The sequence below is a fragment of the Thermobia domestica genome, chromosome 1 (genome assembly GCF_964235325.1).
Source record: "Thermobia domestica chromosome 1, izTheDome1.hap1.1, whole genome shotgun sequence".
Classification (NCBI taxonomy): Eukaryota; Metazoa; Arthropoda; class Insecta; order Zygentoma; family Lepismatidae; genus Thermobia; species Thermobia domestica.
This window is the reverse complement of record NC_137454.1, coordinates 138519119-138535674: the sequence shown is the minus strand read 5'-3', so window position 1 is coordinate 138535674 and position 16556 is coordinate 138519119. Positions and strand designations below refer to the sequence as shown.

General features: G+C 37.4%; 1 protein-coding gene and 1 non-coding gene across 4 annotated transcripts in view; one reads left to right on the top strand and one right to left on the bottom strand.

Moving 5' to 3' along the window:
• Nucleotides 1–16556, top strand: part of LOC145689537 (ectonucleoside triphosphate diphosphohydrolase 1-like) — a 367616-nt gene that overhangs the window by 17139 nt on the left and 333921 nt on the right. The window lies entirely within an intron of this gene.
• On the bottom strand, nucleotides 12768–12840 carry TRNAT-GGU (transfer RNA threonine (anticodon GGU)). Its single transcript has one exon. It is a non-coding gene; the product is annotated as a tRNA-Thr (tRNA).

Below are 16556 nucleotides of genomic sequence, written 5' to 3'. Positions count from 1 at the left end.
CAGTATTTTAAGTGTGATTGTGGGGGCCGCGGTGGCTCAGTGGTAGAGCGTTCACCTCTGGTGCTAGGGGTCCCGGGTTCGATCCCAGCCCCCGCCAAGTGAACTTTGTGATGGACAAACACCGTGTGCGTGGGTTTTCTCGGGGTTCTCCCGTTTCCTCCCACTTTCTTCATTCCACCATTTCATTCATTACTCATCATCACCGTCTCCTTTAGCCTAACCGGCATAACCGTGAGACGTAAAACTCAAAGATTTCATTTCATTTCATTTTAAGTGTGATTGTCTCTGCTGTGGCGATAAACGGCTGACAAAGATACTTGCACCTGTTCATGGAATATTGTATGTGGACGACCTGTTGATTTATTGCCGCTGTTGGGATCTCGGTGTTCCTGCTAGACAATTACAACTCATTCTGAACAGGCTTTCACGTTAGTCAACCACTACTGAATTTACTTTTCCCATCGACAAGACTATCCACTCTTGTCGCTTACGTAACTGCGTATATCATCCATGGGCCATACATGTGCTTTTTCTTTTGTTGACAACATTCGATTTCTGGGGGCCTTCAGTTTAATGATTGACTGTCTTGGGCAGTCCATCTACAAGAACTAAATATCGCTGTGTACGAGCAATCAATATTCTGAATGTGTTGTCCCAAGTTCCTTGAGTGCTGATCATGTTGTCCTTCGACGACTGTATCGTACCTTGATCCGCTCAAAGTTGGACTATGGATGCATTCTTTATGGATCTGCCAAACTTACAACGTTACTCCAACTGAACGCTGCCTATTATCTTGACATACATTTGGCGACAGGTACAGTCTGTACCAATCCTGTCTCAGCTTGTATCGCACTAGCCGTCTGTAACTCCGCACTGTGATTGGCTGATGCTCTACTATTTTGCTCACCTCAAATAAATGCCTCATCATCCTTCATCTTTTGCGCTGGAAGCTGGAGAACGCTACCAGCGTTATTAGACATGATCCAACGCTACCAGGATGTTTGGAATTCGTGCTCTGGAACTTTTTAATGACCTTGCCGTCGAAGTTCCCCCTTTATGTCACTTGGATTTCCTACCTACACCCCCAGGTGTAGTAGGTTACTTTGTCCATCTATTTCTCTCCATCTGGAAGTACAAGAAGCCAAACACCAGCCCTCATGAGTTTCGCTTTCTCTCGCAGCAGTTTCAAGACTTCACTTTTTTTTTTCTTTCTTTACTGACGGTTCGGAAGATCCTGATTTTGTCGGATGTGCCTTTTCTATAACTACATGTACTTATGGCTTTAAGTTCATGCCTTTTCTTTAATATTCACTGCTGAACTGGTTATAATTTTACAAATATTCATGTTATATCTCTGCATTTCTTATACGTAGGATCTTAATTTGTTGAGACTCTCAAAGTGCGCAGAGTAGCCTTCTTGATGTGCAAAGTAAACATAGTTTCCTCCAGTAAATCCTTGTATCATATCATAGATTACACTAGACGAAAAAAAAAAAAAAAAAAAAAAAAAAAGCACACGGAAGAAAATACCTGATTCTCATAGAAATTTTCACGTAGTATTCGAATCTGCAATAAGTTTTCTCCATCACCCTCAGTTTTCCCGTGACAGAGGGATTTTCGGGAAATTTCCCTTTATTTTTACCATTTTCATAGCTCGGGTACCCTTAGGTATATAAACACACGAATTATATTGTATGTTAGCTTGATTTATACTTAGTAAGCCCTCTAAATTTCGTAAGAATCGCATTGTTCTTTCTAGAGAAATAAACATATTTATATTAAAATATGCTATGTGTACTGTTCATTTTACCATATGGTGCCTTCCATTTCAATTCAGGCAGAGCATGTACCATCACCATCTCAGATATTGTTGAAACTTTTTTTATAGCAACTAGACATGTTTTTAAGAGACCCATATTTTTTTGTTTTGTCGAAAAAAATTTTCCCGCCAAGTAATGGGCCATCAAAGACGGGGAGTACAATTTATGAATTGGTGAAGACATGGAAAATGGTCAACTTCGGAGCCTCACCATTCGGCTATGGAGACAGGTAGAGTTATAATTCTTGTTGTGGTATGTACTTAGGGATATAAATAAACTATATTTTATTATAGTTTGGTTTGCGCATGCGTATCTTTTTGTACATAAATTAACAAATGAACGTCAATTTATCTGAAAAGTCGAAGTTTGCGAATTTTTTTCGAGCACTTCCGGTTTGAATTTTAAAATTCTGTTTTCACGGTTGGTAAGACCTAGCTACCCGCTTTCCGAAACAATTTTTGTATCGCTTCTGTGTGCAACCGTTTTGTCGCAAAAAATTCGAGAAATTGTAAAATTTTCAAAAATCGCCATTTTTGGGCGCCATTTTCTCGAAAACACCATCTTTTAAAATTCTGAAATTTTGTCAGATGGTTCAACTTTCCATGAATAATAAACACACCAAACATCATTCTCGACCAATGCTTCATGAATTAACTGCAGCCTTTTAAAGTTAGCGAAGTTTCGTTAACTTTGATGTCACAGTTAGCAACACTGGGAACAATAAAAGTGCAATGATTTGATGATGTTTGTGGTTCACATTCATTAAATGAAGAATAAAAGGTTTTCTTGACTGTTTTTTTTCATTATTTTCATCAAGAAGGCGCTCTGAAATAGTAAAATGAACCTCCCCCTACTCCTCCGTTTTCTTAAACCGAAATAATCTGAGGTGGAAATTACGATTACGAAACACACAAATTTTCACTTTACTTGAAACGGCCATCCAATAAATTCTGATGATCTACAAAAAGCCTGAACTATTACCTCAGTGATGATTTGGAATGCTCCAGACAAAGTCACAATTAAGTGCGATGTCATTACAGTGATTGAAAAAGGACAAAAAGTTTTAAAAAATCGAAACGTTTTCTTACGCGTTCCAAAGAAATTAACTGACTTTTTAAACAGAACAATCCCAACATAAGAATGGGCCACTCGGAATTTTACAGTATTCGACTAAAGTGGGTCAGTCCGCAACCTACGAGGGAAGTATGTGTGTGTGTGTGTATTGTGCAAATTTTAAGTTAGCTGCTACTGCGTTGCTACAAATCAAAGGTGCAGCCTGTATTGAAGCTGTCATGAGTGACCTATTTCCTTTAGTGGTATGATCCGTAGAAAATGACAACTGTCTTCTTCAAGAATGTGGTGAATGTCCTGGAGTGGAAGGAATAAGTGTGGAGTCTTTAATTATTGATCCTGATGAAAATGAAAGTGTTACGTATGCCATATGGGAAAACAATAATCTCGTTAAAAAACTGTGCCACTTTCTGTTTTCGTATCGAACATTGCTGGTTTAACTGTAAGAATTGTAATTCATGACTACATCAAGAAAATCCAAAGAGAATTAATTGCTACCGAAAATCACCGTATAAAATTTCAAGATGCAAATTCTATTTTACATCATATGGACTTCGCTGAAAACTGGACTGTTATTCTGCAAAGTGAAATTCAGAGTTATCACCGGAATATGAAACAGCTGACAGTTTTGTTGTAATAAACGACGATAAAACACACGATTCGGCTTATGTACTCATAGCCATAGACAAAATTCTAAAAATACTCGAAGAAAAGCGAAAATATATTTTATAGAAAAAGGTTTGAATACGAGAAAATAAGTGTCTACAATTTTCCAAATCGTGTCAGTGATTTCTGATGGTGCTGCATCCCACTTTAAAAATAGCTTTCAGATGTTCCAGATGCAGACAGGTCCGATAAAGCATTGGTTTTGCAGTGAAACCGGCCATGCAAGGGTCTCTGCGACGGTATTGAAGGGGGGGGGGGGCGTAAAGAATGTGGCAACGCGGCATAACATTAGGCAAATACAGATACACAGTATTAAAACCACAGAAGAAAAAAAATGAAATGAAATCGAAGTTTTACGTCCCACGCTTATGCCGGTTAGGCTAAAGGAGACGGTGATTATGAGAAATGAGTAAAATGGTGGAATGCAGAAAGTGGGAGGAAACGGGATAACCCCGAGAAAACCCACGAGCACGGTGTTTGTCCACCACAAAGCCCACACGGCGCGATCTGGGATCGAACCAGGGACTCCAACCACCGGAGGTGAACGCTCTAACACTGAGCCACCGCGCCCCCACTAAAACCGTAGAAGAATTCGTGAGTATAGTGCAAGTACAAACTCCGGGTATTACTCTCGTTTTGTTGCCTGGAACTGAATTCGACGACTACCGGAATTAAAAAAGGGAAAGTATGCGACCGGTAACTGGTATTCAACTAAGTCATCTTTGGCTTTCGGAAAATGGTGAAGTTTTTATGGCAGTAACGGGTCACCATGAATTAACTTCATGCTTCCCCCAAAATCGAACATCTGCAATTCAAAGTGTAGATTTAAGAAATCTGCAAAAAGGAACTTTTGTTATATACATATATGTATGATAATCAGTGGTGCGTAGCAGAAATATTATGAATAAATCATGAATTACGTGAAGTTGAAGTGCTGTTTATGCTTCCATATGGACCTTCAGCATTTGTAACTATCGACAATGTGCTACGCAGGGGCGGATCCAGGACGGACTTCTGTAAGAGGGGGGGGGGGTAATACTGCTACTTAGAGCTACTTTTAAGAGCTCCAAACTCTAAGATCGGTTTTATTTATATATAAAATAAAGTTTCTTCCCCCTAGATCCACTCCTGGATGAGTTGTGAGTGAGCCAACACTTATTGGAGCACGTGCACGGTTACATGCTATTAGCGAAGAAGACACCAACCAAGCAAATGATTGGTCTATGTAAAAAATAAAAAATAAAAATTAAAAAAATCAGTGAAATTTTGTTTCCGAAGACCATTTTAAGTAAGTGAACTTGAAATTTGTGAGTTTCGTAATCGTAATTTCCACCTCAGATTATTTCGGTTTAAGAAAACGGAGGAGTAGGGGGAGGCTCATTTTACTATTTCAGAGAGCCTTCTTAATGAAAATAATGAAAAAAAACAGTCAAGAAAACCTTCTATTCTTCATTTAATGATTGTGAACCACAAATATCATCAAATCATTGCACTTTTATTGTTCCCAGTGTTGCTAACTGTGACATCAAAGTTAATAAAACTTCGCTAACTTTAAGAGACTGCAGTTAATTCATGAAGCATTGGTCGAGAATGATATTTGGTGTGTTTATTATTCATGTAAAGTTGAACCATCTGACAAAATTTCAGAATTTTAAAAGATGGTGTTTTCGAGAAAATGGCGCCCAAAAATGGCGACTTTTGAAAATTTTACAATTTCTCGAATTTTTTGCGACAAAACGGTTGCACACAGAAGCGATACAAAAATTGTTTCGGAAAGCGGGTAGCTAGGTCTTACCAACCGTGAAAACAGAATTTTAAAATTCGAACCGGAAGTGCTCGAAAAAAATTCGCAAACTTCGACTTTTCAGATAAATTGACGTTCATTTGTTAATTTATGTACAAAAAGATACGCATGTGCAAACCAAACTATAATAAAATATAGTTTATTTATATCCCTAAGTACATACCACAACAAGAATTATAACTCTACCTGTCTCCATAGCCGAATGGTGAGGCTCCGAAGTTGACCATTTTCCATGTCTTGTCCAATTCATAAATTGTACTCCCCGTCTTTGATGGCCCATTACTTGGCGGGAAAATTTTTTTCGACAAAACAAAAAAATATGGGTCTCTTAAAAACACGTCTAGTTGCTATAAAAAAAGTTTCAACAATATCTGAGATGGTGATGGTACAATTTTATATTTTTTTGCCTGAGTTGAAATGGAAGGCACCATATTCATTAGTGCAGATAAAATAACATATAACTTCCACGAAAATTACAATATAAGCACGGTTTATACCTCATTAGATTTGAAATAAAACATATTTTCAATGATGTATACACCGTGTCGCCATTTTTTGTATGAGGGAATTTCTAGAGGGATTTTGTGGGAAATTCCCTCCAAAAAGTAGTTTATCAGATTTTTGTCAGCTTGCTATTTGTATATAGTGATAGAGAAACAGGAACTGCACTAAAACATAATTTTATGTCTACTTAATAGATAATACAAAATAAGTGAGTGGTATCTTCTTAATAAATGAACACTTACTTACCTTAACTAAAATGTTTTAGTTGTCGACTTTCTTCTGTGTTTGGCTTCTGGAACATCCCTTTTGAGTGTCCAACAGTAATCAGCTAGCATTTGTGAACTCCACTGTCCCTGGTATCTCTTCTCCATGGAGGAAATGTCCTGATGGAAACGTTCCCCATGCTTATCAGTAACAGCACCAAGGTTTTCAGGAAAGAAATCTAGGTGGGAGTCTAGAAAGTGAACTTTAAGGGACATGTTGCAACCCATTTCTTTGAATGATTGCAGGAAATCACTCACAATTTCACGGTAATTTGGGACTTTCTTGTTTCCTAAAAAATTCTCTGTTAAACATTTAAATGGACACCAAGCTGCTTTCTCAACCGTAGTTAAGAGATCCTCAAATTTTTGGTCACGAATCAAACATCTTATTTGGGGACCTACAAAAATCCCTTCCTTGATTTTAGCGTCACTAATCCGAGGAACTTTTTCCTTGAGGTTACAAAATTCTGCATCACTTTTGTCCATTACCTTAACAAAGTTTTTGAAGAGCCCCAACTTTATGTGAAGAGGAGTTAGAATTATCTTATTAGGGCTCACCAGTGAGGAATAAACAACATTCTTCTGTCCAGGAGTTAATACACGCTTTTTCCATTCCTTCTTGATGTAATGTTCCGCTTTGCTCCTGCTGTCCCATTCGCAGAGAAAACAACAATATTTCGTATAACCAAGCTGCAAACCCATTAACAAAGAAATAAATTCTAAATCACAGCAAACGGTCCACTTGTATTTCTCATACTGAATTCTTTCTAACACTATTTTGATGTTTTCATAGGTTTCCTTCATATTAGTTGCATAAGCCAAAGGCACTAAAGGAAATTTGTTGCCATTGTGCAAAAGCACAGCCTTCAAACTAGTTTTGGAAGAGTCAATAAACAGTCTCCACTCTGTACTTATATGTGCATGTCCGAGTGTATCCATCACAGAACAGACATTATTACAATACACTAAATCATTTTCTTGAGAATAGTAGTTTTGAAACTCTGTATGACGGTTTCGAAAAATACACAGTTTAGTGTCACGATGGAACAGATTCCAGCCTTTAAGTCTAGAAGCAAGAAGTTTTGCCTGTATCTTGGAGAGTTTTAAATCCCGTACGAGGTGATTTAGTTCACCCTGAGTTATCAGATGGGGATCCAATGTAGATGTGCTTCCTACATAAGTAGGATCATCTTCTTCATTTGGAATCAGTAGTTGCCTCAAGTACGTAATCCTCATTTACCGTAAGATGAGCAGGAGGTACTGGTACAGGTAATTCTGCACTATGTGGAACTAACCTAATTGCTGATGGCAAATTAGGGTACTGTACTGTGTGCTTAGATTTACTGGTTATTCCTTTTATCTGTGTCATACAAAAGTAGCAGTCTGAAGAATGATCTTGTAGTTCCCTCCAGATCATCGGTACTGCGAAGTTCATGTTTCGTTCACCTTTGCCCACCCTGTCAGACGTTTCACGCAAGTACAACAAATGTAGTGAGGAGCCCAATTCTTATCTTGATCTACACAGCAACTAAAATATAACTGATAACACTTCCTCACAAGTGGAGTAAAACATCGACGTTGCGATTTAATGTCAGCTCCCCACATACATAACAGAAATTGTCCGGGTGATTTACACACTTCCTCGGCATCTTGTATCCTGTAAGGTATCACACACACATACACACACGAATCTACACTCCATCAATCATGAAGCAGCACAAACGTAATCTAACTCATTGCATCACCACACAACACAATCTATTCGAACTCCACAATACACAAACATTTCAACTTACACGCGGCCACATCTAAAACACGTCCAGCTTGGACCCTCACTCAACGCTACTAACAATCATCAGGCTACGTGAGTCATCAATTTTTTTTATGCATTGTTGCCAGTCTTGCATAGTACATTCTTTATTACGTATAAATAGACACATCAGTGGTAGAGCGTTCACCTCTGGTGCTTGGGGTCACGGGTTTGATCCCAGCCCCCGCCAAGTGAACTTTGTGGTGGACAAACACCGTGTGCGTTGGTTTTCTCGGGGTTCTCCCGTTTCCTCCCACTTTCTTCATTCCATCATTTCATTCATTACTCATCATCACCGTCTCCTTTAGCCTAACCGGCATAACTGTGGGACGTAAACCTCAAATATTTCATTTCATTTTATAAATAGTCACAATAGTTTATATCTCTAGACAGAATAATGCGATTCACATGAAATTAACATTATTTATTAAGTAGACATAAAACTATGTTTTAGTGCAGTTACTGTATCACTATATACAAATAGCAAGTTGAGACAAAAAAAATCTTATAAACTACTTTTTTGAGGGAATTTCCAACAAAATCCCTCTAGAAATTCCCTCATACAAAAATGGCGACATGGTGTACACATCATTGAAAATATGTTTTATTGAAAGTACAATGAGATATAAACCGTGCTTATATTGTAATTTTCATGGAAGTTATATGTGATTTTATCTGCACTAACGTATATGGTAAAATGAACGGTACACATAGCATATTCTCATATAAATATGTTTATTTCTCTAGAAAGAATAATGTGATTCTTATGAAACTTAGAGAGGTTACTAAGTATAAATGAAGCTGACATACAATATAACTTGTGTGTTTATATACCTAAGGGTACCCGAGCTACAGGTATGAAAATGGTTTTAAAAAAGGGAAATTTCCCGAAAATACCTCTGTCACGGGGAAACTGAGAGTGATGGAGAAAAACTGATTGCAGATTCGAATTCTACGTGAAAAGTTCTATTAGAATCAGGTATTTTCAATTCTGTGCCAAAATCTTGTTGACTAGTGTTATTAGCGTATCATATCATAGATTATTAGCGTATCATATCGTAGATACAGGGATGTGAGCTACAACTCTGCTGAATTCCTAGCCATTTTGACATATCTGCTAATGAAGAGGCAGACCGTGCAGCAAAAGTTGCCCCCAAGAAGGAAGAGAACTTCATATCGGCATACTCAGCACGGGTCTGCGCTCGCTATTCACTGTTTAGTTCCATCAGCGCTGGCAGTTCGAATGGGACCAGGATGCCAACAATAAATTATATGTACTCAGACTTGCACTTGGTGTCTGAACCACTAGTTCAAGATCTCGACAATAGAAACAAGTTCTAACTCAACTTCGCATTAGACATTCAAACTTAACACATAGATCTCTACTTCTTGGAGAAGATCCACCATCGTAACATCTTTTTTTGTGAATTGTCCGTATCATGCTCAGTTTCAAACTGACTTTGCCCTACAAGCAGATTCACGAACACTGCTCGGAGATGACGACTGAACTATTTCTCGTGTATTTTGTTTCTTCATTACCTTCATATCCTACCCACATTGTGATTGTTCTAGTGCTTATACTTAAGCAATTTCTTGCTTCCTCCTATGTGTTTATCGCATGTCTGTTGTCACTAAATGTATTTTTAGTTTCTAGTTTAGTTGACAATCCTACAAGTATTTTATTTCTTTTTTCTTTCATACTAACTTTGCCTTTTTCACCCTTGCGGCGTAGCCCCGGCAAGAAAAGATTAATATCCCACTGTGTTACTAACTTTACTCTAGTGCTTCTATCACTGTCTGTATGTTTTCTGTTTTATATTTTCTTTCATGACAGATTTTATTTCTTAATTTTAGACATTGATGGATGCAAAAAGTCCTTTACAGTATAACGCATCCATTCCTAGTATCTTACTTTTACTCTTTAATTTGACAGTCTTATAAAGCAGTTTTAACGTTTTAATGGTATGCATAGATGTGGATAATACTGTGCTTTAGATAAACCTGATTCCGCGAGATCTTAGTCTTTTGAGTCCCTCGATCGTAGTTGTTACATTCCTTTTTGTCATTCCAGTGCAGGTTTGTAGGCATTGAACATTGCTAAATAAATTCGTACATTTTGATTGTAGTCACGAACATAAATAAGTAGAGATAAGAATCTTTATTTCTTATGGCTCCAACCTCTACTTATTTACGTTCGTGGCTGTACACATAATATTTTTTATATCCGGTCAAATTCTTTTATAAGTTTACGGAAGATATGAAAGCAATTGTAAAGCCATACTTTTTAGCAGCTTTCTGACGTTAATAACATAATGTGGGTATAATGGAAAGGAAGTCCACTTTACAGAATTATCGTTTTCCCTGTTGTTATTTCTTTTATTGTGCTACTTGAAAATGTTTAACGCCTATAATTTCCGTATATCCAACTAAATTCAAAATATCCATTTAAGAAGACTAAATTATGTACTCGAAGAAAGAAATTTCCCCTATCCGTCCTAATCGTAAACGAGTAAGCTGACTTAAGGCACTTTGTTTCCTGAAGATTTAGAATTTATTTATTTTTCCCTGTAGAATTTATTTTTCATCCTGAATGTAGTGATATCTAAGGAATTTATTTGGTTATCTTTCTCCAATTCGGTAGTAAACTTGCTGTGATGAATTTTATTTAGTTGTTCAGATAAAAAGTTCAAGGAAGTCTGGAAGTAGAAATGTGGGTAAATCAGCTTCAGGTACCCAAAGACTAGAATTAGTCCTTTTCGTGAAAATGGTTAGTATTAGTGTGGGCTCCCTCCCGTTCCCTTTTTCCAAAAATCTGAAAACCGAGATAAAGCTAAATTCCTTTCTTGACCCCAAAAACGATGGATTAATATCCGTTCATATAAATCGTGACACCACCTTCTTTGTGCAATTAATTCCCTTATACTCATTCGCAAATAACTGTTCCCAAAGCTGATCTTAGCTACGTCGCATTCTTACGTCTGGTTTCATGGAAAGGGTTATACAATCAAAAAGAAACAAAATAAGATGCTTATTAAGTAAATTTAAAAAATTAAAAATGTAATGAAATTCTTTTTGTTACACAGAGTGAAAAAGTACATAACTGGACCGGGACTCAAATCCAGGATCTTCAGATACCACTGCACTACCCAGTCTGCTACTAAAAGATCCATACACTTTCAGTCTTGAAGTTAGCATTCTTTCACTCAGACCTTGTTAAACGTTGCGACAGCTTGGTGCAAAGATGAAACGTTTTCGCAATCCAACCAACCGAAGGCAATAGAAGATGTAAGAAAATGATCAATGGGTGCCACATTAACTTGGTAATAGTGCAAGCAGTAGTGAATGGAAGTGTTTGTCCCTCAGCAGTTTAGGGAATAACATGGACACATTAGTTCATCATACCGTAACGTGAGACTATTGCCACTCTTTGGTGGACTGCCCCTGATGTAATGCACTAACTTTGTGGAAGCTGATCAAACCATCACAGTATAACCGTTACCGGGTTATATAAGTATTTTTGGGACGCTCTGTATATTTTTGAAGGACAGAAACCATTCTTCGATTTATATTTTATTCTTGCAACAATAGTCATTTCTTTTCTTCGATGAAAACGGCCGACAGCTTGATTTTTTCTCACTAGTAATGACAAAAGAACCTTTCATTGTTCACCAATACATATATGCTAAACGGTGTTTCTCAGTGAAAAGATTTCAGTGAGTTACAAAGGCAATATTCATTTTCTCAATTATATGTGTGTGAGAATTTGTGTTTCGACTATCTAAACATTTCAGTGTTGCTTCCTTACTCATTAATATGCATAGACTACTCACTCAATTATTTGAAACTATTTTTTTCGATTACTTATGGAAATATTAGCAGTCTAGGTGCATTGAACGTCTGACAGGCGCCAACCAATATTGCCCAGTATGTTCTTATCTCAAAGTTCTCGCATTTGAACTATTCTCGTCTCCTACATTGTGGCCAATGAACTATGAATTAACGGAAATTCTTTTAACGTTTGATTTACATATTCATACAGGTTACTTCCCCGAGTATTTCAACTTGGGGAGTTTTTCTCCACATGTCGACGTAGCCACTATGCTTGTTCGGTTCATCATATAGTTACATGAAGGGGCACAAGTTACAATATAGTCGTCCAAGGACTTTGTTAGCGACTAGCCCTATTCAGTGAATTCCTTAGTCCTTTGACTAAGTTCGTATAAGTTGTTAGCGGTTCCTATCAACCATATGAATTATATATTGCGACTGCAGGCATTTATTCCATTGAATTGCTACTGCGAATTTTGTATTGGATTCTCATCACAGCAGTCAGGAATCTACTTCGTGGGATTACTCCCAGTGCTACCCCACAATGTTGACCTCAATATGCATCATTTAATGGTGTGAGAAAAGTGCTTATAGTGATCTCCAAAATATAAAATTTTATTCGGACACATAAAGATTTACAAGAGCTATTCTGTGTTGTTGAGAAGTGAAGTGTATTTTTAGTAACTCACAAAGAGTGAAAAATTGGCTGACTGGACCTGGACACGAACCCGGGATCTCCGGCATACCGTGCCGATGCGTTAACCACTACGCCACCCAATTCCCTTCCCAGAACAGCCAAACATTCTCTCTACTCAGACCACATGGCTTGTACCACAGCCTAAGCTGTTGTGCTTGGACAATCCAATGTCCATATATTGAGAACACCTTTAACGGTTGTGGTTTCATATATTAATGAAAGGAGGAAGCAAGCGATTTATTTTACACACCACAATCCTCTTTAGGTGCGAATTAAACAACTTACAAAGAGTGAAAAAGTGGCTTGACTGGACCGGGATTCGAACCCGGGATCTCCGGCATACCGTGCCGATGCGTTAACCACTACGCCACCCAGTTCGCTTCCCAGAACAGCCAAACTCTCACTCCTGCAGTCGGTGCTCTCTACTCAGACCACATGACTTGTACCACAGCCTAAGCTGCTCTGCTTGGACAATCCAATGTCTATATATTGAGAACACCTTTAACGGTTGTGATTTCATATGTATTAATGAAAGGAGGAAACAACCGATTTATTTCCGAAATATATATGAAATTACATATATATAGTGATTTTTTTCCTCTGCATAATTATTTTTTTAATACTTATTGTGCATCTAATAAATAAGTATATTATTATTTTATCCAGTGTGTTTGTCGTCTCACATGTTAATAGCATTTCTGTGTGTCGCGGTCTGAGCGATCTTCTGGATGTCCACGAGGATTTTGAGACAAGATATCCGAACCTCTCGGTACTTCATGCCCGTTTCATTGTTGAAACCTGAGAACGATGAGGGAAGAGTTCTGTAATTCCTTTTTGGAGATGTTCTTTCATGTCTTAACCAGGCATGGCAAGAGGTTTCAAAAGTATCAAACAGTTGGACAACAGGAGCAGATCTGGAAAGCAGTTACAACAGCATAGTCATATAGTACAGAAATCACTCGTATGTACTGAAAATTATGCCAGCAGCAACCTCATTAGTCAACAGAAAGGAGCTACTCTTGTTGCATTACACCGATTTCATAAGGCAAGAATAACTGTCACACAGCCTCGTGAGATGGGATACGAAATCGTCCTATATTCACTATATGCCCCTGATCTCAACCCTACGGACTATTTTTTGGGCCCTACAGGCACATTTTGGTGGAAATGGTTTCGATAATGCAAATGCCATGAAAAATGACTTTAGAGCTTTTATCACATTCAGACCCCAAGACATATTTTATAAAGATATGGAGGAATTTGTCGCTCACTGGGAGCAGTATACACCGTATTTCTACCATAGACACTTACGTTGATTAAATACGTCTTTTGGTAATAAATTATTGCTGTTTTATTTTTAATGCCCAAAAACGACATTTCATAGCTCACAACTCTCATCTGAAATAAATCTTCCTGTCTTAAATTACTTCCGAAAATACCATCAGATTAGGTTTATCTGTAGGACTGTGAGGAGTGAAACGCTAAAATAGAAAATCATTGTGTAGCTGTTGCATCAAGTAAATGGGTTGATTGGTTAGAGCAACATTTCTCAAACTTTCGTCAAGTGGGTACCACCTTTATTAGTCATAAGTATTCTACGAACTACCCTACATTTTCTACCCTACGAAAGCAATAGAAAAAAATGTTTTGAGCAAATATTAGCACCAGTATACTTATATTTTTAAAATAGTATTAATTAAAACTCCCTCTATTTTGTATTATTAATAGAATAAAATACATGAAAGAACAAGGTTAAACAAGGCTTAAGTTAGATACCTTCAGTGGGTATGTAATTTTGATTTCCACTGGAGTTACATCATCTAACATGCGACCAACTTTTTGAATATAATAAATCTCTCTTTCCACTATTGATGAAAGACAGTCGAGTATTTTGACCGAAGTACATAGACCAGCTAACAAGTTTTGATGGACATAGGAGTATGTATGTACGTATAAGATTAGTAAGTTTGATTATAATATTTAGTACTAGTTGTTGCGTTCGACGTATTATACATTATAGGTTAAAATCGTGTTTGATTAAAAGCTCTAATTGTTTACATTTAACTTTTGAGTTGCCCACCAACAACATCCAGTTACACAGATAATAAAACTCAAATCTAAATATATTTATGGCTCTTTCCTAATAATAAACAGCAAAGGATGTTCATTTTCAGTTGAAATAATTTGATTTGAAACAGTTGTCACAATATATTTTATTACTGTAGAAATACATAAATATTAATGCTTAAATCTAAATGTGGGAACAGACCTTGCCTCATTTTGAAATTTTTAAATATTATTAGCGTGTATATATGGGTGATTCCACGAAAAAGGGAAATTTTCTGTCACGGGCATTTCTTCAAACTACTACTAGAAAGAATCACCTCATTTTTATTTTGTTTGGTAGTAACCGTCACAAAGTAGGTATGCCATGTATAACAGTTTGCAAATATAACACGAAACATACGTAAAAAAATAATTATTACCCAATTTCTCAACACCGTGGGCTGTCACAGACTACAGTTGACTGATTTTAATCAATAAATTACAACTGAAGTCGCAAATCAAACATCATTTAATGGTAATTAAATGGAAGAGAACACTTCAATGTTTCGGTTTTGTGGAAAGTAAACCTTTATAACGATTATTTTCGAAAGCTTGACTATGCTTCGTTTCTATCACCTCTATTTCGTCTCAACTCCATGGCAATAGAAAAAATTATCATTGCTCTCACACACATTGGCAACACCCACAAGAAGACAAGGCAGATATGTTTGACTGAAGAACAGAAAAAGTTGTGTGCATGTGTTAAAAGCTATAGGAAAAATATTTTTGTGTGTGGAAAGCAGGTGCGTATATTAATTGATACTCAACACCATGGTATTTATTACTGAATGTATTTGTATGGTATATACCTTCTTTCCTTTGAGGAACCTACGCCTTAACGTAGGAAATTCGTACACAATTACTCACATGTACTGGTTAAAAAGTGGGCCGGTAAAGATAAACTATATTCGATTTTCTCAACTCCGTGTCCATCTGAAAACTAAGGAATCCACGGTGTTGAGACAAGTTCACGGAGTTGATAATCCTATAGTATTTGTTATGCTCATGCTCTTTCAAATATTTGTTGTTTCAATATATTGATAGAAATAAAGCTCGTTTATGGTCTAGTGACTAGTATGCTCACCTTTCGTGCGTGGTTCTGGGTTTGTTTCCCGGTGGAAGCTCAAAAATTAATGGTGTTTACTTCGTACAGTGAGGCAATTGAAAAACTCATTTGAGTAGAGATGTACTGAAACCTGATCGCGCAGACCATCGCAACGGTCGTAGGAGCCGACACGCTGACCACGTATCATTCACACTCAAAGGCCGGCTGGTGGGTCCTAGCCCATTTAAGGAGTGTTTCGCGGAAGTTCAGATTTGGGGCTGTAAGATAGCCAGAGGTAAAACTTCAGTCAAGTCAAGATGGATGGTATCTGTTTTTAACTTATTGACATCTCAATCTTATGATCAGCTAATTGTTTTCTTTTCAGGGATTGTCGAAGAGTCTGAGGGCAATGTACGGACAGTCAATTTCATGACGCGGATCGGGAGGAATTTCTCCTGGCCTACTTAAACTGACGTTTAAAAAGCGTTGGCAGTTGTCATTCTGTGTAGACTAGAACAGCCCTTCCCTGTTTCCTCAAGACATTTCCTTCATTGGAGTGGAAAATGAGGACTACTTAACAAAGAGCATCGAATTATCCAAAGAAAACAGAAATGATGAGTGCCTTACACTGTCATTTTGTGTGCATTATACAAGGCGTTTCAAAACAATACCGACAACGTTTGGTAGGTGATTCCTAACACCAGCTGCACGGTGATTCCTAACACCAACGGTATTGCACTTTCGACGTGTTGACTTGATCACACAGAGAAGACAGACGGTTTGCATAAGCTCAGAAAACAAATGAAGTAGACAATAGACAGGTTTAGTGACTACTTCATCTGTTTCGTAAGCTTATGGGAAAAGTTTGTCCTCTCCATATGATAGTTAACATATTGAAAGGGCAATAATTTTTCAATATTCGATAAGTGTATGTATATTTCT